This window comes from Rhinolophus sinicus, linkage group LG05 (assembly GCF_036562045.2).
Source record: "Rhinolophus sinicus isolate RSC01 linkage group LG05, ASM3656204v1, whole genome shotgun sequence".
In the NCBI taxonomy this organism is placed as follows: Eukaryota; Metazoa; Chordata; class Mammalia; order Chiroptera; family Rhinolophidae; genus Rhinolophus; species Rhinolophus sinicus.
Genome location: NC_133755.1, coordinates 52,471,368 through 52,496,184, shown reverse-complemented (window position 1 = coordinate 52,496,184; position 24,817 = coordinate 52,471,368). Strand labels below are relative to the sequence as shown.

The following is a 24,817-nucleotide window of genomic DNA, read 5'->3' as shown; positions in this document are numbered from 1 at the left end:
CCATAGGACAGCCACAGAAACTTAGGTCCCTTACCTGGACCTAGAGCTGGGAACGTAAACCCCTGACTCATCATCATATTCTTTCCCCCAAGTTCTTCAGGGAACTTAAACACAATCCCCCAGTCTCATTCTAATTGTTATTTTCAAGCAAATACTATCGTGTTTCCCCGAAAATAAGACCCAGCCAGACCATCAGCTCTAATGCATCTTTTGCAGCAAAAATTAATATAAGATCCAGTTTTATTTTAATATAAGACCAGGTATAATATAATATAATATAATATAATATAATATAATATAATATAATATAATATAATACCAGGTCTTATACTAATTTTTGCTCCAAAAGACACGTTAGAGCTGATTGTCTGGCTAGGTCTTATTTTCAGGGAAACATGGTAGGTCAATCAAAGTTTTTTTTTTACCTCTACAAGCACTTGCTTACAGCTGAGGGAAGAAGCATTGCTATAAACACCAACATTTTGAGCCCTCGTCAGGGGATCTAGCAAGTTGGGGAAGATGTGTTGGGAGAGCTCTGTGCAACCTTTTCTCCCAACACCCTCATGAATCCTTGTCTTTTTTCTCCTTCACACTTTCTCTGTTGCAGTTTCGCTCTCCATCTCTTTCTTTCTCTTTCATCTTTCCAAAGGGAGGTATTTTTTCATCCAGAAAAAAAAGGTGCTAAATGGGGAATATGCAGAATGAGAGGGCCTGAGGGCTACCTTGGGGGGAGCCCCACATCTCTCCCCCCTGCCCTGCTTTCGGCTCCAGCCCACACCTGTTCCTCCCCTCCTCTGCCCCTCCTGCGTCCCCTGCACCTGACAGGCCAAGAGCAAACAAGGTTGCTTGTTTGTTCCTCCCTCCCCGGGATGCACAGTGACACAGGGGAGGCACTCTATATGCTAACACACATTACACTTTGCAGTTACCCACTGTTTCCTAACGTTTTCTTACGTACGCTGCTTCTAAGACTTTCTCTGAAATTCTATGCTCTTCAATTAGACTGAAGTCAACACACATCTGTTTGTTTGAGGCCTAGTGTATGTGCTGGGTTTATGAGGAGTACAAAGGAATGAAGAATAGAGTTTCTTCCCATTGGGAACTCACAATCTCATGGTGGGGAGGGAGTCGCAGAGACACTCATCCACCACTAAGTAACGCAGCTGTCAAACTAAAAGGGCAGATTCTATGGGAATATGAAGGACAGATTCGTTATAACTTCAGAGATCCAGGAAGGCTCCTTGGAGGAGGCTTTCCTCTGCAGATCCCTCCAAAGGAAGGCATGGAGTGGGTGAGATTATGCAGAAAGAAAATGTGAGAGAAGAGAGAAGGGCTAGTTAGTATGGAGCCACTGGGACGCTGGACTTTAGCGATGGGCAAAGACAAAGGGAAGAAGGAATGATCTGAGAGGTAGGATAAGGACTGGGGCAAACAACCCTGGTGCAGTGAGACTAGTATGTTTTCTACCCACTTACAGTCCTTTAGAGCTGGTTGGGACCTTAGCTGCTAACTAGTCAAAGCCCTCTGTTGTACAGAAAAGGAAGGACATTGAGGCCAAACTAAATGGGAAGTGATTTCTCCAAAAGGCAAAGTAGCCCATGGCTCTGAGCTTCTAGCTCACTCGATACCACATCCCTGTGACAGCCCAACACCCAGGTCAGGGCCTTATTTGTTGTTTTATCCACCCGCTATGCCAGCCGCAGTGCCCAGCACATAATAGGTACACACATTTCCTGACCTGAATTCTGTTTCTCCCTTATTCCTCCAGTCTGAAGAAAGGGACAAGAAAGAGGGATGGTTCTTTACCGAACCCCTGTGATACCCCAGGCGCTGCTTGGGTGAGTATTTTTGCATCTTGCTGATCCCCACAATCATGCTGTCATTCCCATTTTGGATCTGGGAGAACTAAGTGATTTGTTTTACAGCTAGTGAACTGCCAGAATGCCAACTCAGACTCTAAATTCCACAATGAGAGTATCAATTGAAATGGCTAAAATTGAATTTAATTGAATTGATTTTTCCTCTATGCTTACAGCTTTCAGAGGAGGAAAGATATTGTTTTTTCCTTTGTGGGTCAATGGGAGATGGAGGTTGGTAGAAGTGTGTGTGAGACAGTAAATCCTATTAAGTACTACTGTGTTTCCCCCAAAATAAGATGTGGTCTTATATTAATTCTTGCTCCAAAAGACACATTAGGGCTTATGTTCAGGGGATGTCATCCTGAAAAATCATGCTAGGACTTATTTTCCGTTTAGGTCTTATTTGGGGGGAAACACGGTAACTAGACTTAACTACTCATAACTGACTGAACTCCAACACCAGCAGAAGCGGCAAACAAAGGTATTGGTTCTTTTTTAAAAGTCACTCCTCTCCGGCTTTAGCTCCTCTCTGCATCGTCCACATTCAGACATGACCCAAGGCTCCAGAAACTCAGGGGCATTGTTGAAATGGAAAGACACAGAAAGAGTTGGGTTGTGATGTGTGTGACCTTTCCAAGAGTCTTGTAAGCAGATGGAGTTGGAGAGGGGAGAAATCTAGAAAGGTTTCTGTCCTCACAAGAAAGGATAGTAGAAATGATGATGATGATGATGGTGATGGTGTCGGCGTGTGTGTGTGTGTGTGTGTGTGTGTGTGTATCTTGCACGTAGATGTTGGGTAGTGTTGGGGCAGGGAGAAGAGGACAGACTTGTCACAGGCCCTGCATACCAGTCCAGACCTTTCCTTACCCACTTGTAACCTTTTAAAAGTTCTTCCACAAGCAGGTTTCTGGGCTTGTCACCAAGCCTTTGCCACCACCTGCTAAGGCTGGGAGGTTGAGTCCCTGGGCTGGGGGCAGGCTGGGAGAGAACTTGTGTGGGAAGGGGCCCTGGAAGTCATGGGAAACCTCATTAACCAGGCCAGGTGCAGAGGGTGGGCCTTGCCGCCAGCTGGGGGTCTAGGAGTGGGGCAGGTGCTCTGGCTGCCTGTTTGTTTGGCACCGAACTGAGGTTCCTGTTAGGAAATGCCCTTATTTGTGTCCAGACGGATTTGTTTGCCGTTCACACTTGTATGGAGAACTGCCCCATGGAGTCCTGGCTTTAAACATCGGGGTGGGCGTGGGAAGGGGGATTATGGGCCTAACTCAGAGCCTCCAGGGTCTGGAGAACGGTCTGGGAAAATCAACATCTACAAGCTCCTGATGAGGAGATGGGAGGGTTGGACCCCACTGGAAGCTCAGCCCTGGCTTCCAGAGAAGAGCAGTGGGGCATGTCCAATGAGGAGCCCTGAGTCGGGAAGGGTTTGGAATTTGACCTCCTCATTCACCATGGGAGCTGCCTACTGAGGAACAAAGTATCCCAATGCCAGGGTCCCACCTCTGAGATGCTGGTTTAGTGGATCTGGGGTGTGGCCGGGGCAAACCTTCCCAGGTGATTACACTGCAGCCAAGGTGAGCAGCTTCTCAAACCTTAACGTGTATACGCATCACCTGGGGATCTGATTCAGTTGTAGCTCCTGACTCAGTAGGTCCGGGTTGGATGCATAGGGTCTGCATTTCTAACACACTCCTGGGTGCTGCTAGGGCTGCTGGTCCGGGGAACATGCTTAGAGCAGCAGGCTCTACCCCTGCTTTAGGTTCCTCATTCCAATTGTCCTCACTGCTCAGGGGAAAGGGGGTAGAGCTATAGCCCCCAGCTTCCTAGGCCTGTTCACTTAGCCCACCCTTTCCCCACCACTTGCTCGTTAAAGTGATCAACGGGCCTCTCTGACCAAGGCCAGGCCTCTAGTCATTCTCAGGGTCGAAGTGGACTAAACAGATCCCTGACCCTGCCTGAGATAAACCAATTCTACTAGCTTCAGTTGGCAAGTGTGGCAGAAGTAGGGAGAGGGCAGGAGCAAAAAGCAGCAGGGATATCTTTCTCTCATCCTCTTGGGAACTTGGGCCTATCGGGCAGATAGGACACAAACATTGTGTGGCAGGGTATGGTTCCAAAGATGGCTGTAACAATAGCCTCCTTCCTATATACTCTGTGGCAAAGTGGCTGCGCTATTTGCCCCTCTCCTCTTCTTGGATCTGGGCTAACCCTGTGACCTGTTTTGGTCAACAGAATGTATAGAAAGTGACACTGTGTAACTTGTGAAGCTGGGCCTTATGATCTGGAGTTTTTCCTTTGCCATATGGGACCCTATGGAAGGCTCACTCTTGTGAAGAAGCCCAAGCAAGCCGTGAGGAGAGGAGGAGAGATCCCAGGCTCTCAGACAACCTGCCAAGACCCTAGACTTGTGAATGAAACTATCCTGACTGTTCCAGTCCCAGCCGCCATCTGATGTACCCAGACCAGCTACATAGTTTGCGGAACCCAGTGTAATATGAAAACATAGATTCCATTGTTCAAAATGATGAAAAATTTCAAGATAGCAATGGCAGAGCATTAAACCAACTGCTGGGTCTCTCTGAATGTGGGGACCTGTGCGACTGCATATGACACATGCCTGTGAAGCCAGCCCTGATTGCAACCTCATAAGAGATCCTAGCTGCCACCACATGAAGCAGAACATTCCAGTTAAGCCCTGCCCAAATTCCTGACCCCCCCCCCCCCAGAATTGTAAGCAGATAAAATAGCTGTTGTTTGAAACCACAAAGTGTTAGGGCAGTTTGCTATACTACAGCAGATAACCGAAACACATTGCGTGGTCTGACTCTTTCATAGAATGGGAGACCTCTGAGAGGGGCACTGGCAGATCAGTAATTTGGGAACCTCACGGGCTAAGACCAATGACAATTATAATGCTTGTTCACAAAATGGACAGATGTTTGAAGATGAAATCAGATCACAGCATGCAACAGTCAGTCAAAAACTGACTACAATCGAGTGTTTGAAGGTGTGATTTCTCCAGAGTATGCTGACCTGGTTAAAGGGAGAGGGGGGCAGGGAGAGGACCCCTCCTGCTTTGCCTGTTCTCTGGGGCCCGCAGGAGTGGAAGAGGAAAGGCCTTTGGAGTCAGACAGACCTTGGCTTACATCAGACTTGTACACATTCACACTGTGAGTTTTGGGGAGCCTCGCGCCTTCTCATCTGTCCCCATCCTGCTGCTCCCGCAGCCTTTCTCATCCCAGAAAATGGCAACTTCATCCTTCTAGCCGCGCAGGCTAAAACACTTGGAGTCCTCCTTGGATCCACTCTTTCTTTCATCCTCACGTCCAGTCCATCAGCATGATTCTTGTAAGGCTCTACCTTCAAAACATGTCCAGAATCTGACTTCATCCAACCACCTCCCCTGATATCACTGTGGACCAAGCTTCCCGTCTCTTGCTAGGATGGTTGCAGTAGCTACCTATGGTACTTCACAAATAAAGAACACAAGGCTCAGAATGGAAGGAAAGCCACTTATCCAGGTGACACAGCTAGTCCATGGCAGAAGGGAGGGGCAGCCTCTCCTTCCTCCACTCTCTTCTGGTCCTGACCTTGCGTTGTGCCTCCTTCCCCAGGGAACTTACGACCTCAGCCCTGGGGGAGAGGGAGCTTCTGGAGCTTTCCAGGGCTGGTGCTTCTCTGTTGGCTGGGAACACACCTGGACTTGGTGCTGTAGGGGACTCTGTCAGTGGTCACTGCCCAGGTAGGCTACGCGCAGCGACAGCACAGGGACTCCCAAAGCTAGTCCTGAACAGAGCACAGAATCAGGCCCCTGGGAGGGCTCCTAGGAGGCAGGACCCAGTCTCACGGAGTTCCTCGTGCAGTGCCCTGGAGAATGTAAGCCCACCATTACGTCACTGGTTTGTAGAGGTCTGGACCTGCTGTCAGGATACCTAGACTGATCTGGCCCTACGTCTACCTTGCTGCATGACGTGCTACCGGAAAGTTGCTTAGGGCCCCTGTGGAGTAAGATGATAGCCTCAGAGGGTGCTGAGCCCATTCATAGAGGCGCCGTTTTGCTCTTCAAGTGCCTGTCCCTCCTGGGCGCTGCCCCAGCGAGGCCACAGAACGCACTGCGATATGAGAGGTGGGGAGCATCTGGAACCAGGTCCTACTGAGAGGCCCAGCCGACAGAAAGTGTCGTTTCTTGCGATAGGCAGCAGGGGGCGCGCGCAGACCGTGTGACGCGAACGCCGGCTTCCCCAACTGCCAGCGGCAAACTGACTCCTGGGGTCTCTGCAGTGTGTGGGGGAGATCTTCCTACGTCCAGATCACAACCATTGCCAGCCCCAAATGTGCTGCTAGCCAAGGCCCTTCAGTCCTGACAGGATGGGTTCACAGACTTATTTTTTTTTCTGATTCCAAAACTAATACATGTTGCATAAAAATCATACCGAAATTACTATTAAGAAAATGAAATCCACTCCACAGTCCCCTAACAAAATAACCTCTGAGAACAGTAATTTTCAGATTTATTTATTTTCCTTATATACGCTAACATGTATTTATTATAATGATTATGACAAAAATCAACGAATCAAACTATAAAAATGTTCTTTCACTTGCTTAATTTCTCACTTAATATGAGTATATATTGTACACTTCACCAAGTCAGTATATACAAAGAGTGCCAAAAAATGTATACACATTTTAAGAAAGGAAAAAAACTGCATTAAAATTGTAATACTCAATATATACTAATAAGAAAAGATGAATACAAGTCGCATTTGACTTCTGCAATTACAAGAGGTGCTCAAAGTGGTTACCATCAGCTTGATTTTAAGTTTTTTCCTTTCTTAAAATGTGTGTACTTTTTTTTGGCACCCTCTATATAGCTCCAACTCATTTTTAATAAATGGTTGTACAGCAAATGGTTGAGCCAGCCCACTACTGATGGGCCTTAGATGGTTTTCTCCTTCTGCCCATGACAAGCATCCTTATGGGCGCTGTGCTCCCTGAAAGTATTCTTCAGGAGAGATTTTTAAATGTGCAATTTCTGGGATGAGAGAGGCTCATTGGAAATGTTGGCTGATGTTGCTGCATTGCCCTTCATGAAAGTTGCCTGGTCAGTATATCCAGCCACAGTGAAGGGAAGGTCTCAAGGTGAGGGCTGGATCCCCCAACTCTTGGAACTGGTAGTTGCCTGACCTGGTCACTTCTGGAGGCCCCAGGTTCTTACTAAGGAACTTAGGGGAGGGTGAAGAGGAAGGGAGCAGGCTTGCTGGTTCAGTTCAGAAGTGTCAATAGCAAGATAAAGGACTTCATAATTGCTCCCAGAAGAGTGGTGATTACAAAGTGCCCTTATCTCCCAAGGGACCACGATGGGGTGGGGTAGCGCATAGCAGCCAGTTGTAGAAGTGAGGCACGGGTTGGGGATCCTTGGGAGGGACACTATGTCACTCCTGAGGGTGAAGAGCCCCTGCGCAGTGGACAGGGACCAGCCCACTTCCCTTTCAAGCTCCAGTATGTGTCTGGAGATGGGGGGAAATCCTACCCTTGGCCAAATCTCCCAGCTCCAACAGAACAAATAGCCTGTCAGGAGAAGAGAGAAGGCTAAGGTCCCCTACAGAGGGATCCTGAGATGGAATCAGATGTTAAATTGGTTCAAAGAGCCTCTGAGCTGGAGAAGCCCTGGAGGGCTTCCTGGGGGAAGAGGTTAAATGCTACCTGTGCCTTGGTAGATGGACAGGATTTGGACCCTACAAGAAGCCTGAGCAAAGGCATGTTTGGAGGCGTTCCAGTCTGCTCAGTTACAGGAAGGAGCAAGGATTGAGGGCGAGTTGGTGCGGAAAGGGGGCTAAAGCAGGACAAGAGGATCTTTAGCAGGGGGTGTGGTGGAGGCTGGTGTGTGGGTGTCCTACAGCACCAAGGAGAGGAGTTTGTTCCGCAGTGCTAGACTGTCCTGACCTCTGGAGCTCCAGGGTCCTGGAAAATCTGGACTTCCAGACTCTGGGCACGTCCCCTGGGGCTGCTGGAAGCCTGTCAGAGGTTCACCTTTCAGAGGCTCGCTTCCCAGAGCTGCCTAGGACTCAGACCTGGGGAGGCAGTCAGTGCTGGGCAGCGAAATCCTTGGACACCAGGGGGCGCCGTGCCCCCGCCGCACGGGTCCAGGGCTCGGGACCGCTGGCCCTGTGGCAAGGCTGCCAGACCCGGGTGTGCACCCGGACGAAGGACTGGCCACTCTGGCCTTCACATCTCCACTTTTGGCTCTTTTTCATTCCCCATCTCCAATGTGGCGCTCTTTCCTCTCTCCCCGACGGAGGACTGGGGGTGCGGAGAGCGGGGAGGTTAGAGCCAGACCTGGGGGCGAAAGCAGGAGCGTGGACTAAAGGAAGCCGTGCGGGGTTTCCTCCCCTCGCCCACCCTCTCCCCTTCCTCCGCCCTTTCCTTGTCCTTCCGCCCCACTCCGGTCCTGCTCTCTCTCCCGTGCCCTCCTTCTTTCTCTCGTTCTCCTATCATGATTTTTGGTACCAACCCAGTTTTTACGGGAGTTGGTCCTCCAGTGTATGCTCATTGAGGAAAAGGTGCAAATCTATAACATTGAAAGGAAGGAAAAAAATACATTGCTCCCCCGCCGGGGGCTTGCCTCCTGCGAGTCGCCTCCTTGGGAACCCTGCGTCCCCGCGTCCCCCGCCCCCATCCGCTCGGCAGCACAGGCGGCCGAGCCTCCCCTTAGGCTGGCGCCAAGCCCCCCACCCCCTGGGTGAGTTAGGGGCCGGGGCTCCCCCCACCACACACCAGCAAATGGCCAAGTCACCACCAGGCTCACGCCGCCGCGGGCGGAATCGAGGACCAGGGATTGAGGCGGCCGCCGCGTGTTTGCCCAGCGCCCGCCACCGCCGCCGCGGCTCCTAATCTCCGACACACTTGCGAGTTGGCTTCCTGCCCCCGGGCCCTGGCTCCCTGAGCAAACAGGCTGAGCGCGGCGCTGCATCCGAAATGTGGCATTTGAGCCGCGCCTGAGGAAAGCCGAGCGCGGCCGGTCGGCTGTAATTCCCCTTCTCCGCCCTAATCCTCTGACCCGCCCCTCCCGCCGGCTGCGGCCCATTGATTAGGGCGGGAGCCGTGGGCTCAGCCAGGCTCCGGGAGGGGCCCCCCAAACCCCACACTGGGCCTAGGAGGCAGTCAGGAGCCTCCCTCCACTCCAGTCGCCCGGTCCCCCAACCCTCTCCAGCTGAGGTCCGTTCAGACTTCAGGCGGAGAATGTTCCTGGAAAGAGCACTGAGGTTGCCAGCGGAACGGTGGGGGTTTGGAGAGGGGAATACGCCAAAACTTGCCCAGGTATACCCTAGGCTGAGGGACATGAGACTCCAGACCACCCTGTCTTTTGCATGATGAGGGAGGGGGTGCAGAACATCCACCGGGGCCTGGCTGGGCTTGATACCTTGAGAGCCTGCTATAAAGCTGGGAGTTGGGAAGTCCCTGTGTACCCCAAACCACCCTCAAGGCCTCAGTGCTTCTGCTGTGGCCAGGACCCACTTCCTGTGGTCTGCTGAGGGGACTGGGCCTCACAGTGACCTCATTCAGTCATTCATTCACTGAACATAGGGGTGGGGAGGGCAGAATGCCAAGTGTTCCAACCTGGGAAATAGTCGTGGCCTTTACCACAAGTAGTTAATGAGAGAGGTCAGTGCAGGGGAAGAGAGAAATGGGGTGATATGGGAGCCTTTGGGGGCAAACCCACGAGGCCTGGGTGATGGCTTCACAGGGACAAGACCTGGTTCCCAGCTGAAGTGAGTTCTGTTTCTTCCCTCCCTCTTCCCAGCCTCCCATCTAGGCCCCCAGCATGCACCTCTTCCCCCTCCCAGAACAGCCACCCCAGGCCGGGAAAACAACCTGGGCCTTCTGAGCCTACCTCCCTGGGTCTAGGCCCACAGTTCAAAGCTTGGCTTCTCTGTTCCGGGGCAAGGCTTAGTCCTGTGGCCCTGGAGGGTCCGGGGAGCAGGGGCCTCCTCTGACACCCTGAGGCTCCAGGAAAGGAAAGCTGGGCCTGGAGGAAAGCTGAGGCAGAGGCTGGGCCAGGGTAAGTGGAGTTCTACAGAAATGGAACACAAAAGCAGATGTAAGAGAGAAATCAGGCTCAGAGGACTGGATAGTAAACTGGAACCCAGGTCTTGGTGCCAGGGTGCCTAGGGTGAGGCAAGCGAGGCGCCACAGAGGGCGCACATTTAAAGAGGCACTCCCTCTCAAGGTCATACAAGTGCAGGGTCGGCACCTGAGAGGGAGCGCCTCCTTGCCTCACCCTAACCCCAGGCCTGCCCTCATTGCCCTAAGTGAGCCCTTGTCTGGCCTAAGGCAGCCCAGTCACTGCCGGTTACCTGTGCATTTGCCGCTGCTTAACATCACCTTGACATCATTCTCACTATTCACTTGGTTGCCACCGACTATCGCCCAGCAGGGACAGAAGCTGCACAAAGCAAGGACCTCATCCCTCATAGTCAGTCCCAAAAGCAATACCTGGGTAGGCAGTGGGTCCTGAATAAATACAGCTGATGAATGAATACATGACCCTGTGTGTCTCACCCTCCTCACCCCAAGTCTGAGTTCTTCCCTCTAGACATGGCTGGCTGCAGTGGCCACCCCGAGGTTGCTGGCTTTACCTTGAACCCCATTTAATCCTGAGTGCCTCTGTCTGAATAGGAATTTGCACAATTGATGTGTGTTTATTCTCGCATCCTCTGATACTAAGCCTCACTTCTCTCTCCAGCCAGATGCCAACTCCCTGAGGGTAGGGACCAAGCTTAGCCTAGAATTCCTTCTCTGCCCTTCTCTGCGTCATGCAGCCCAAGGTGGCCCTCAATATATGCTGTGTGGTGAATGCCTGCGCTTCATGTCCACCTGAGGACTTTGGACACGTCCTCCTCATGCCTTATTTCTGGTTGAGGAAAGTGATCCAGGTCACATGTCTTAGCAGTGACAGAGCTGTCTGGAACCAGGGTCCTTTATCCTGGGAGCTGTGGGGTCTCCTCCTTACGTTTAGTAATTGCATCCGGACAATTATGAAGCTACAATACTCTCTACATGTGTGTACAATACACACATGTGTGTATACAGTACATGTGTGTAGATGTGGGCGGGTGGGGGTTTCTGAGCTTCCTAATATCATATCAGGTTCATGGCTATCAACTCCAATGAGTGTGACAGTGCAGGGCAGTCAGGCGGGGGCGTGTGAGATATCTGTTAGGGGTGTGTGTGTGTGTGTGTGGCGTCTACTGTGTATGAACGTGTGTGTGTGCCTAGGGAGGTGTGTGTGTGGGATAAGCAGACGGTGTGTATGGATTCTGTTGGATATAAGCGTAGGTTGGTGTGGGGTGTCAGCTGTGTGCGCCTCTCCTGAGTTATGTCTGTGATTGTAGTGTTGCTAAGGGTGAGGGTATGTGGTGTCTGTGGGGTGTGTCTGTAGAGTGTGTGCAGTGCTGGCTGGAAGGCAGGCATGCCGTGTCTGCTCTGCATGCCTGTAGGTGCCCGGAGTGCCTGCCTGCAGGCTGTATCAGAATGCTGCCACCCAGAAGCCCCTGGACTGGCTAGGGAGGCATGAACAGGGGGTCTGGGAAGGCCATTGCCTCAGGAAGTCAGGAAGCTGAGAGACAGCAGTAACCGCTGTGACCTGGGGCATGGAGACCCAGGCAAGGCGGGGTCCTGGCTGCCATGAGCAGATAGAGGCCAGGACCTAGAGTCCTCAAATCCTGTTGAATACAAACAGCAAGGCTCCACGCACCACACAGATCCTGTGTCTCAATCCAGGTTAACATGTTCAAGCTCAGGACAATTCAGAAGGAGAGAAGCCCTGGGAGAAGGCTGAGTTCAGGTGGCTGAGGCAGGTGGGAGAGAAGTGAGCCAGCTCTGGAGAACCAGGGCTAGCCCATATGGTGCCCTTCTGGGCAGCAGCAGCTTCATGGCAGGGCACAGGATTCAGTGAAGAAAGCAGGAACAGGATCTCAGCCCCACGCCCACCTGGCCAGGTACCCTTGTGCAGTATACAACCTGCCCAACTGTACATGATGACCCTGGACCTTAGCCTTGGAACCTGCAACTTCTGCTTTCTGTGGGGAGGAGAAGGGGACATCCTCATCAACCTTTGGAGGAGAGGGAAAGCCTGGTTGGATGGGAAGGGGCCGGCTTTGGGTCCTGGGCTGGCCTTCATAGTGAAAGCAGGGCAGAAGGAAGCCACCAGCAATCCAGAAACTTCTTGCTCTACAGAGTGACAGAATGATCCCTTGTCACCCATGGGAAAGCTATGATGGGGAAGAAACAACAAAAAAGTAGAAGGAGGGCTGACCAAAAAGGGCATTCAGAAAGAAGTCTGACAAAGGAGAGGAGAGAAGCCCCCCAAACAGTAACAGGAATCACCAAAATGACCCACTAACTAGATTTGTAACCTCCGACTACTAACTTCTTTCTGGTCTCAGTTTTGTCGTCTGATTCAGGGGGTTGAGATAAAAACAACTTCGGCGTCCTTTTCCTCGTGATTCTAACCACAGACAGAACTGGCCGGGACAAAGGCTGACCCAGATGATGGTTAACACTAGCTCCTGTCCTCATTCACAAGGGAGGCTGGGCAGTGGGTGTGAAGACTGTGATGCCTCAGTGCAGCCCGTCCCCGGACTGAAAACCCAGGCTGGGGCCCACATCTTGCTGTCTGGAACACCCTGCCTATGTGAGCAAAGACTTGAAAGGACTATTATAGACTTTTAGTTCCAAGGAGGGTAGTGTCTTTCTAACCCAATCCTAGAATAAAATTTGGAGCTCACGTCTCTAGCCTTCCATGGCTGAGATTCCGGGAAGCTCCAGCCAAACTCCAGAATGGATGTGAATAGCCTGAGACCATTTTTTTGGTCATGGGGGCCTGGAGAACAGCGAAGGGCAAGAGGCAGAGAATTCCGGGCCTTTGGAGGTCATGGAGAAAGTGGAGGAGGAGGCGGGAGCTGACTGCCTCCGCACCCAGGAGGGAGGGGCATGCGATGAGCAAGATTGTTCACACCTTCCGTAAAACAGAAAAAAAAATTATTTCTCCTATTTCCTTCTCTGAGATTAATGATAAACGGTCTGTCCCCTAAAAGAAAATGATAAAGACTCTAATTTTACTTGGAAGCTTAGAAATGCCATTTCTACGCAAAACAGGGAGCCCATAATCAGACTGCAATGGGGCAGACCTTTGATAGAAAATGTTTTCCTCTCTCCCTCTATTTCTTCCCCTCCTTTCCCTCCCAAACCAAGATGCCCGACAGCTAAGAACAATGCTCAATAAAGTGAAATAATATTTTAGTCAAAATAGGCCGAGACTGCTTCCAGCCAACTGTAAATTAGCATTTTGAGGGCAAATATGCAGACAATTTGAGATAATGAAGCCTGATTATTCAATCCAATGAATGTTAACTAGGGAGCAGAGGCTCCACTGCCTTATCTCACTCCCTTCGATTTATTTTTTTTAATCGTTTCACATTTGAACTCTTTATTTGTTTCTGTTTTATGCGCTGCCTCCCTCCACTTCTCTCTCTCTCTCTCTCTCTCTCTCTCTCTCTCTCTCTCTCTCTCACACACACACACACACACACACACACACACTCACACTCACACACACACAGGCACACACAGGGTCTCCCTCCCTTCTCCCCCTCCTCCACTCCTGCCCAGGCTGCAGAAAAGGACCAGCCTGGCCCTTGGGGCGGGCTCAGCAAGCCTCATAGAGCACCCACTGTGTGCATGACCCTTTGTGGAGTCAGAGGGGGTGCAGGCCGATGCACTAAGCAGCCAACATAGGCCCTGCTTCTCAGAGCTTAGAGCGGGGCTGCACACAGGATCTGGGAAAGTCACACATGTTTATGAAGGAATATGCCAGGTGTGTGTGGGATGCAGGAATCAAGGTGCACATGAAATCCGAAACAACAAGAGGAATGCCTTTAAGGTCTTCAGTCCACTCACCCCGGAAGGTCATGGGGAGCCCCCTGCATCCCTAGCAGTCATGGCAACCCTTCTTCATTCCAGGTAGTACTAACTTCGTATTTTGTGGGGCCCAGTGCAAAATGAAAAGGCGGGGCCCCTTGTTAAAAAATTATTGAAAATTTCAAGGTGGTAATGGCAGAGCATTAAACCTAGCATGGGGCCTGCTGTGGGCAACCGCACAGGCCATGTGCCACGCAGCTGGATCTGGCTCCAGGAGCACCCAGTGAACGTAATCCAAGAAGGCTTTCTGGAGGAGGAATGATGCAGGATCCCCCAGCTCCTGTCAGCACGGCCTTGTTTCCCTTGGTAGTACTTGTTCTCCAGCCCACAAATGATGCTTAGTTGGTGATGAAGAAACCTCCTATACTCTGTTGCTCCCCTGAACCTCTGCCTCTTCCTTTGGCCTTGGCCCTGCTCTTTCCCTCACCGGTGTCTGCCTCCCAGTTCCTGCCCCTTTCCCTGTGGGCTCCTGCCCTGATGCCAGGCCCTGATGCAGCCCCCTTCCTTCTGTGCTCATTGAGTGCCCTCATGGTGTGTGTAGTAGGAAGTCTCCTTCCAAGCATGGCCTCACCCCTTCTCTGCCCTCTTTCTCAATGTGCCCACCCCCCACCAAACCTTCTGCTCACTGAAGCCCATGTTCACCACACTGCTCAGCCCCCTCGGTGCCTCTGCTTATGCTGGGCTCCTCACCTGGACGGTTTTCCTTCAGCCCCTCTGACCCTTCCTCCCATCTACTCTATTTCTGTCCTTCTCTTCACACCCAGCCAGGGCTTAGGTGTCAAGCATCCCTGGTTCTATCCCCAGCTCTGCCCTATACTCTTATGTGCTCTTAGGCTGGTTATTTCACTTCTCTGAGCCTCAGTTTCCCTGTAAGTAGATGGGGATATACTAGACCCTGTCTTATGAGGTAAGTGGGAGGACATAATGAGCTGGTGCAGGGGGCTGGCCCTCGTGAACATGCATACATGTTAGCTCACTGCTCTGGGAGACCGAGCCGCCCTCTCAGAACATCTGTGCTATTTGGAGGCCCCATCACAGTGTGGTCCACAGTCTTGCACTGTTTCCTCCACCCAGCTGAGTCTCCCATGAGTGGGGTGGGTAACACTGAAGATGGGCTCCCTCAACCTCCCATGCCACTTTCCTTTTGGCTGGCGAGTTTGGAAAACTAAAAACTTCATTTCCAGACTCCCTTGCAGCTAGGGTTCTGGAAGTGAATAGAATTGTATCAATCAGTTACACTCATGAAGTTTGGAAGGTGGACGTGTAGCCAAGGCCATTTTCTGCCTCTGGTTGTTTCTAATGGCTAGCAACATTGTATAGACGTGATTTTTGTTTGTTTCTTTGTTTGTTTGTTTTATAGCAGCTTCCCATAGTTTGTTCTCTAGCTTCTGGGTGTCAAGAGTCAGGGACAGTGGTGACAATGTCAGTAGTGGCTTGATTCTGCTTCTTGATCTCTGTTTTGCAGCTACAATGGTTTTAAATCCATAGTTTAGGAATGGTCTCAGAGGTTGGAGTGCCACTGGAATCAGTTCAGAATTCTTCTGGATATCATTCCTAGATATTCAGGTTAGAACGTACTATTCTGGCCCTCCCAATAATTTTGAAAGCACCTCTCTATATTAAATCTCTCCTTGGTTAAAATGCCCAAAGGGGTTTTTTAAGTAGAACCTTGACAGGCACAGGTGCAAACCAGGCCTTCTCTTTCTCCTGCATACCCACAGCACAGCACCTAACACAGGTCTCCCTCTGCCAAAGGAAGCCTCACCCTTCAGACCAGCAGACCCAGTGCCAGCCTGGCCTCTGAGCTGCTCGGCGCATGTGCTTGTTATTACTTGTTTGCACATCCATTCACTCCTTGCTTTTCCTCTGCTCTGTGTGCAGAGAGCTGACCCCTGCAAATTACATTTCCCAGGCTTCTCTGTCCATTGGTTTCCTGCTGGTTCAACCAATAAGATGCACTGGTGGGAGGCTGAAGGACGGGAGAAGGGAAAAGGCCAGCGTATTTCTCTCCTCTCTCTCTTTCCAGTGGCATCTATTCTGTGCAGTCAGCTTCTGCCAGGCATCTCCCCCCAAATGGCTCCAGCTCCCAGATGTTGGCTCCCTCTGAGTTCTAGCTCTGACCTGGCAGCCTCAGCTCTTGGTAAACACTATCTCCTTTCTCAGACTGCCAAACTCCAGGGGTAGTAGCAGCCTCCTGCAATTGTTAATCTTGGAGTTGCCTCACTTTCCCGTTTTCAGCTCTTCTAACACTCCTATAACTGGGTTATCAAATTAAGTCCCCTCTGCAGTGAGAAGATGTCTTAACTTCCCTGTATCTCAGTTTCTTCTTCTGTAAAATGGGCAGAGATAATATTGACTCCTTCCCGCAAGGAGCTGCAAAGATAAAATGGGTTTTCCAGCCTGTAGCATCATTCCTCAGATATGCAGGGCTGGGACTGAGGGCCCCGAGCCACATTGTCCCTCCCCATGGACATAGTCTGTCTCAGAGGCCTGCCTCACCAGCCTGTCCTGGATGAGCCTGCAGAAACATCTGGGCAGAGTCCTTCGGGGTCCCTTTCCCCAAATGGGGAATGGGGGGTGGGGGAGGAGCCAGGGTGAATGCCAGCCTTTGCCAACACCTCACTCTTCTCGACATGTTTACTCACAGGCTGTCTAGAAAGTGAGAATCCTCCCTAATGGATGTTTCACCCAATTAAATAATTAACTCAGAGTGTTGCTAAGCATCCTCGGCAAACACCTTCCAGTCCTGGAGGCTCCGTCATGCCATGCTGTGGCTGCTGCCAGCCAGGGTATGGCCAATGCTAAGAGGCCAGAGGCTGGTGGGAGGAGCCAGGAGGCTGGGGGGGGGGGGCATATTTCCAGGCCAGAATGAGGGAGATGAGTGCCAGAGAGAGAAGGGGAGGAGGGGTGTTTAGGAAAGGGAGGCTGGGGCTCATAGGAGGGGGTAGCTTGTGTACTATGGTTCATTCATACTGCAGAATATCACTCAGCCCTTTAAAAAAAATGAGGTAAATTTATATGTACAGACAGGAAAAGCTTTCTAAGATATTGTAAGTAAAAAAAAAAAAGCAGACACTGGTGCATACAGTTTAAGTAAAAATGACATACACATGTATGCATCCACCTGTCCATTTATGAAGGAAGCACCCCAAAAGGTTCCCCAGGGAGACTTCTGTGCTTGGGAGAGGAGTGAGGAGAAGGTGAGCGTTCTCACTGTACTCTCTGCACCCTGAGATGCTGGACTCTTACAACCAGAATGTGTTCTTATGCCACTTCTATAATTTAAAAAAAATTGAGGGAGAAATATTGTTAGAGAAAAGAGAAATAGCTATGTTTTTTAAAATGGCACAGAGGAGGATGTAGGAGTTATGATAAATTGAAGAAACTAGATTCTTCACTCCAAGGAGTCTAGATTCCTGAATCAGTATTTTTCAATCATTTTGGCCTCATGTCACAGTGAGAAATAGGATTTCAGCAGATCCTTGTATGTGTGCGTGCGTGTGTGTTATATATGTACATATAGTCGAAACAGAAGTTCCACAAAATGATGTTTGCATTTAGTATATATCGTGTACTCTAGTATTTTTCCATTTGTTTTCTAACTTTCCCTTTAAATATACTGGTTGTGACCCTCTAAATAGATTTCATGAGCATTAATGGGAGAACACGGCCTAAATTGATGGGGCTCTGGAGCCCTCTTAGGAAGGGCTTGCCCGTCAAGCCCTCAGGGACAAACCCATCCCTGGTCTGGAGAAGAAGCCTCCATTCCTTTCCATTCCAAGTCCCCGAGGGAACAGGGAGAGACGTTCTTCACAGGCATGACCACGCGGTGGCAGCACTGGCTGCAGTTGCTGCCCGTGCAGGCGCCAGCCTACAGGTCTATCTTTGAACCATTGCGAACCAGAATTAAACCATTGCCAACCGCCCACTCCACCTGTAGGGGGCTCCTGTACTGGAAGGCATTACAGATAGACCCGAGAGACACACAGAAAACCAGAACCCAAAACACTCCACGTGAGGGCCCAGACCCTCTCTTCCACTGGGGTTGTTCAGTCTTAAAGATGGAACCAAATCCCACCCAAGTTCAAAACCCAAGTCCTCCTTACTAGCTGTGTGGCCTTGGGAAGATGTTTTAACTTCCCTGTATCTCAGTTTCTTCTTCTGTAAAATGGGCATAGATAATATTGACTCCTTCCCTCAAGGAGTTGCAAAGATAAAATGAGTTAATACAGGCAGAGCTCTAAGAACAGTGCGGGAAGTCAGTTAAGTATAAGCTAGTTTTATTATACCGCTTTCCCTCCTGATTGCTCTTGCTCTGGAGGTGCTGTGGGGGCTGGTGGGAAGTGCTTTAGAGGTCAATTAACTGCAGAAATGAATGAAATCTGGGAGAGCCCATTTCCACCCTCTCCGCTGGCTGGGCAGTGGGCTGGAGCGGTAGGGGTGAGGGCAGGTGGAGTGTGGCAGCTCCGATGAGGCTGATAAGCCACGACTCCTGCTCCCTTGTGACTGTGCCGTGGGGCCTGGCCACTGCCCCCTGACTCCCCCTGCCCCGCTGCCATGTACACCCTCAGAGTCAGGCCTATCTTAGCCATCACGAGCCCCAAGCCAGGCTCACCCTCTCCTTGACCCCATAGGGTGGGGTGGGAGACAGACACACTTTAGAGACCCCTGGAACGGCTCACTCTACCCTCTGTGCCGACCTAATTTCCTTTGGGAAGGTGGGGGTGGCCCGCCACTTCCCTCCTCTGCACCTGGGTACACTCCTCCCCTCCACCAGGTACGCTGTTCCTGTCCAAGGTCATCTCGTCCCCAGGGCGCCCATCCTCTGGTCAGCTTCCCTCCTCTTCTCCAGCCTTGCTACAAGCATCCTTAAGGCACCGCACTCCCCAAAGCCTTTCCCTGAGCTGGGTTCCTTCTTCACACCCAGAGCCAGGCCTGTCTCAGCCATCACGGGACCCTGAGGCCAGCACCTTCAATTTCATCATCTTCTAAATATCAGAGCATGATGGGATCTATTTAGAAACCTGAAAGCAGGTTTTAAAAAGTATTAAAAGTAGGAAAACTGACTCTGGGTGGTGAATACACAATGGGATTTATAGATGATGTAATACAGAATTGTACACCTGAAATCTATGTAATTTTACTAACCATTGTCACCCCAATAAATTAAATTAAAAAAAGGAACAAAATAATAAAGAAAACAAAACTGTTAACCCAGAATCTGTGCCTCATTAAAATAGCTTTCAAAAACAAAAACAAAAACAAAAAAGTATTAAAAGTAACCTTCAACATGGCCATTCTTCTTTTGGAACTGTCTCCATTGAAACAAATATCACAAGGGTGGAACAAAGGAGTACCAGAGAAGTAGCCTCAGCATTTAAATTTGAATACAGTAAAATTCACTCTTTCTGGCATATAGTTTTATGAATTTTAACATATGCAGAGAGGCACCAAAATCAAGATATAGAACAGTTCTATCAACCCCTCTCCCCAAATTTCTTCCTCTTGACTTATTTTCCTTGCATTTACCTCTCCTCCACCCAGCCCCTTGCAACTACTCATTTGTTCTCCTTTCCTGTAGTTTTACCTTTTCCAAAAATGTTGTATAAATGGAATGCTGGAGTATGTGGCCTTTTGAGACTGGCTTCTTTCACTCAGCAACAGCCTTTGAGATTCATTCCTGTTGTTTCTCTTAACTGTTGAGTAGTATTCCGTCATATGGCTGTACCATACTTTGGTTATTCGTTATGGGTTGATGGGTATTTCGGTAGTTTCCAGTTTGGGGCTATAATAAATAAAATTGCTACACATATGTTGGTGTACAGGTTTTTGTAAGAACATAAGTTTTCATTTCTCTTGGGTGAATACCTAGGAGTGGGATTGCCAGGTCATACGTTAAGTTACTTAAAAATAAAGAGTGAGAGCAAATCTCCTTCTCAGTTTTCTAGCTCCCCAAGCAAACTCGGTTACTTTTTTCTTTGTATTTTTCCAAAGATTGTGTGTGTGTGTGTGTGTGTGTGTGTGTGTGTGTGTGTGTGTGTGTGTGTGTGTGTGTGAGAGAGAGAGAGAGAGAGAGAGAGAGAAAACATACAATCTTTTTTTAAAAAATACAAGTTGTAGATAATATACATGTTTTGCTTTTTACACAATCTTTTTGGTTTTTTCACTTAAAGACTCTTGAAGATTGTATCGTCTCAGTTCTGTCTCTTTCTTTTCTATAGCTGCATCATGTTTCATATGCAACTGTACCATACTTTATTTAACGCCATATCGAGGATTTCTGATTTTGTTCGAATTAACAATGTTGTAATGAACATCCCTGTATGTGCTTCTGAGCCATTGTTTGAGGACAACCAATGAGTGTAACTCATAGGTGCAGCTCTGAAAAGAACAATGTACACCCCTATCATCAGTTGTTCCCTGCTTCCCCTCCTCCTTGGCCCGTACCGTGTTTCCCCAAAAATGAGACCTGGCCGGACCATCAGCTCTAATGCATCTTTTGGAGCAAAAATTAATATAGGACCCGGTCTTATTTTAATATAACATAAGACCAGATATAATATAATATAATACCGCGTCTTATATTAATTTTTACTCCAAAAGACACATTAGAGTTGATGGTCTTATTTTCGGGGAAACATGGTAGCAGTTTGGCCTGGGCCCCCACCTCCAATGAACCTGCTCTCCTCAAGCCCGTCAACAGCCCCTCCTCACTCATCCTCCTCGATTTCTCTGAGGCAGGCAATGCTGCTGACCCTACTCTTCTGTTTGAAACATTCCCTTTAGCAGCTCTGGTCTCTTGGTTCCTCCACCTCTCTGATGGTCTCTTCCCCATTTCCACATCCTCCCACCAACCCTCCTGCAAACATTCAGCAAGATCCACTCAGCTCTCTCCTGCCCCCCACAGCTTCAGCCACACTTGCTTTCAGGCAGCTCCCACTGTATGTCTTCAGTTCTGACCTCTGTTCTCAGCTTTAGTCAACTTCTTGCCCACACTGTGAGACCAACATCCCAAACCCCACTCAGCATTTTGCTACCCTCAAAAGCTCTTTCTCATCTGCTTGCCCTGGTTTTATTTATGGAGCTCCCATGTCACCAGGAAACTGAGAGACTTTGTGTTCCCTTCCCATACACATACGTATACTGCCGTCCCCTCACTCTCTCTCCTCCCATTAATTAGTCACCAAATGTTGCCTTCCCCATGATTCTTCCCCTTCTAACTCCATGACCAACCACCCTAGGGCTGGGCTTCCCTTAACAATAAGGGCTGGCACTTACTGAGCATTTACTATGTGCCAGGCACTGTGCAAGAATTACCAGTCAAGTGTAAACCTCACAGAGCCTTACGATCTGTTAGCCTTTCAAACGTCCAGCTGTCCTGCTATGTCCCCCTCGTTCCCACATGTCTGTCTCAGCTCACACGTTCCCTTGCTGAGAATGCCATCACCCTCATCCCATCCAGGTCAAATGCAGCCCTTCCTTTATGGCTCAGCTAAACCATACCTCCTCCACAAAACCTCCCACTCCACAAAGAAAATACTGTCCATAAAAAGGGAATACTCTCAAACCCTACCCCAAAACTTATCTCCTCAACATGAATCCCAGCCTCTATGCTCCCCTTTGAACCATTCCTGCCTTCTCAGAGGTCTCATTTTAGCAACTATGCTGGACTGAAACCAGTTTGGCCAAAATCAATCTGAAGAGCATAACAATTTGGTCCAGACCAAAACAATAAATAATAATAATAATAATCTAGAGTCATTTAAAATTCTATTTATTTACTTTTAGATAATGAATAGATTTACATTGTTAAAAATTCCAAAGATAAAAAGGATACAAAGTAAAATCCTCCCTCCTTCCCATGTCTCTCGGCAGCCTCACAAGGAAAAAATATTAGTCCGTTGTGTATTTTTTTAGAGATATTTGGATGTGGTCATTTAAAAATGTCCAAACATTTTTTGATACGCCTCCCTTGAGTGTGGGCTGGATGAATTGACTCCGCTGTGGTGGTGGGGAGCCTTCTACGACTAGAGCATACAAAGCATTGTGGCCTCCCCCTTGCTGTGCTGTCACTAATGGGTCTAGCTTCCATGTCCCAGGGACACTCAAGCAGCCCTCTGGAGAGGCCTGCATGCCGAGGGGCTGAGCCCTCCTGCCTACGGCCCTGGGAGGAAGCCACCTGGGAAGCAGGTCCTCCAGCCTCAGATGAGCCTTCAAATGACTGCTACCCTGGCCCACATCTTGACTTCAGCCTCATGAGAGCCCTTGAGCCAAAACCACCCAGCTAAGCTGCTCTCAATCTTCCAGCCCACGAAATTATGAGATAATACTGTCGATTCATGTTATTCACAGCAGTTATGTTCTAAAAAGTCACTGAGAACACTAATTGTCAAATACTGAACCATTGCTCCTAGGGGAAATAGAGATTCCTGCAAAATTCTGGTCACATTTTTTTTTTTTTTAAATTGGTAAGAAAAAAAAGAAAAGATCTCTCAATTCTTTTTTTTTTTTAAATTTGTTGGGGTGACAATTGTTAGTAAAAGTACATAGATTTCAGGTGTACAATTCTGTATTACATCATCTATAAATCCCATTGTGTGTTCACCACCCAGAGTCAGTTCTCCTTCCATCACCATATATTTGATCCCCCTTACCCTCATCTCCCACCCCTGGTCACATTTTCAACTGATCAATACATAACCTTGTTTTATGTATTTTATGCTTTTCTGTTTAAGGATACCTTATTTAATATATATTGTTGATTCATTAACATTGAACTCATGGCCAACAGCCCTGTACCTCATATCTGAACAAAGTTTATCTAACCCACATGGTTTTTCTGTAAGACATGTCCAGCCTTCTTGTGTTTGAGGGAGCCATTTTAAACAGCAAAATCACCAAAAAAAAAAAAAAAAAAAGCCCAACAATGCAAAAACATGGCACTAAATAGATTAAGAAAAGGATACTTATTTACAGTATTCGAGCTGAAATAAGAAGTCACAGTCACCTTTTTCAATCTCAGCTGGGAATGTGCACTTAAGGCAACTCAAATTTTGGGGGGCTCTGCATGTATATGCAAATAACTATAAAAGCATTTTGAATATTGATTTGGGGGTTATATATTAATTTTCACAATAGGTGAGTTCACAAGACAGAATACACAAATAATGAGCATTAACTTTAAATATCTGATGTTTCAGTCCACTAAGAATGAGGCGATTTGTTCTGTAGCAGATCAGTAATATGTATACCCTAATATACTAGTTCTATACATAGTAATATACATATACTATGATCCCAGTTTTTGCAGAATAATGATATATGCATAGAAAAGAATCTGGAACCAAAAATACCAGTATAAGTAATGCTGGGTGAGTGGAATTATGGGTGTTCTTTAACTGCCTTTGTTTGGTGGTATTTTCTGAAATAAGTATATATTACTTTGTGATAAGAAAACTTTAAAAATTATATCGTTAGATGTGTTTGTTCCAATTAGTTACCTGCTGTTAGACAATTATTTTGCAATAAATTCCTTATTACTAAGATATTTACTTGACCTAACCAATGCCTTTTTGAATATTTAAGTAATTCCATCCTATCTCAAACCACATTACTTGCGGCCAAATGGATTTGAGCCACATGTTATGCTTCCTACTCGATAACACTTTCTGTCCTTTATCTTCCACCTCCCTTCCCTGATTCCTTCCCAGACCCTGCCTAGGTCTCTCCTATTAAAACAAACAGCACCATTCTTTTCCCAAGAATGCCTACAGTCACTGCTTCACGTTCCTCACTCCCAAACTCTCGGTCCACTGCAGTCCACCTTCTGCCTCCATCCATGCAGCAGGACCTCCCAACCTCCTTGTGGCTAAGTCCAGCCGACACTTCCGAAGTTCTTTATTACCCTAGGATTCCCACTGTGCGCCTGAAGCGTTCTGTCTCGGTTTCCGTGTCCACACACTTCCTTCCTGCCTGTCTGCCTGCTTCTCTGTGGCCTCTTTAGCAGACTTTTCAGAGCAAGTGATCTTGGAAGTTCTCTTTCCTTGGTCCTCTTCTCGCCTCACTCTACACTCCCTCTAGGGGGAGCTCACTCACCCCATGGCTTCAGTTCCTTCTGTACGTTGAGGGCTCCCACCAGGTCTCATCAGCTCCTTGCTGGCACACCTGAGCTCTTACCTGTATGTCAGTTATTTACAGGACCTCTTACTTGGATGTCTCAACCTCACCACACACTTAGCTTGTCCACACAAGACCCATCATCTGCCTCCCCTGGCCTTTTAAGTCTGTTTTTCCCCCTTTTCCCATTTCAGATTCTCGTGCTGAGAACGTGAGTATTACTCCTTCCTCTTCGTCAAACCCCACACAGTGCCTGGCACTCAGGAGCATTCCATTAATATCAATGACTTTCATCAACCACCAAGTCCAGCTGATTCCACCTTGAATGACACTAAAACCTGTTGGCCTCCCCCCACCACCTTCTATTGCCTGTTATTTGTCTGTTTCTCCATTAGACTGTGGCACTGATCCCAGAAGCGGCAGAGTTGTGAACCCAGGACACCTTGACAAGATGCTATGGCAGAATGAAATCCAGCCTGCTCTTAGGGCGCCAAGCTGTGCCACCTGGCACAGGGCTTCGCCTATGCCTCTCCTCCCCCGCCATCAGCCATCCAGAAGAAAGGGGCACCTTTGAAGCAGCATGTCCTCGGGGCTACACCAGAAGGGAAATGAACCTCTTTCTAAATGTTCAAAGGTGAGATGAGATCCATCCACACCCAGAATCCGGTCCAGCAAGCTGCATATCCACCCTCACATGGACTGGGTCTGGCTGAGCCCAAGGGAAAGGGGGCTCCCTCCTCAGGGAGGTCCCACCCATTCTGTGAGCCAGGAGAAGAGGAAGAACAGTGAGGGGAAGGGTGGGGAGGTGGTGTGCCTTGTGGAGCAGGGGGGGCAGTGAGGATGGCCAGGGGCTGAGAGAGGAGGAG

General features: G+C 48.9%; 2 long non-coding RNA genes across 2 annotated transcripts in view; one reads left to right on the top strand and one right to left on the bottom strand.

Moving 5' to 3' along the window:
- The window catches only part of LOC141571565 (uncharacterized), a 41,254-nt gene extending 16,781 nt beyond the window's left edge, over positions 1-24,473 (top strand). Inside the window, exons 2-3 of the long non-coding RNA XR_012496403.1 lie at positions 1,769-1,838; positions 24,347-24,473. This is a non-coding gene — a long non-coding RNA (uncharacterized LOC141571565). The remainder of the gene's footprint in view (positions 1-1,768; positions 1,839-24,346) is intronic.
- On the bottom strand, positions 6,565-8,851 carry LOC141571836 (uncharacterized). Its single transcript, XR_012496894.1, has 3 exons — positions 8,631-8,851; positions 8,368-8,424; positions 6,565-8,192 (listed from the first exon to the last, which is right to left on the bottom strand). It is a non-coding gene; the product is annotated as an uncharacterized LOC141571836 (long non-coding RNA).
- Positions 24,474-24,817: the final 344 nt, after the last annotated feature.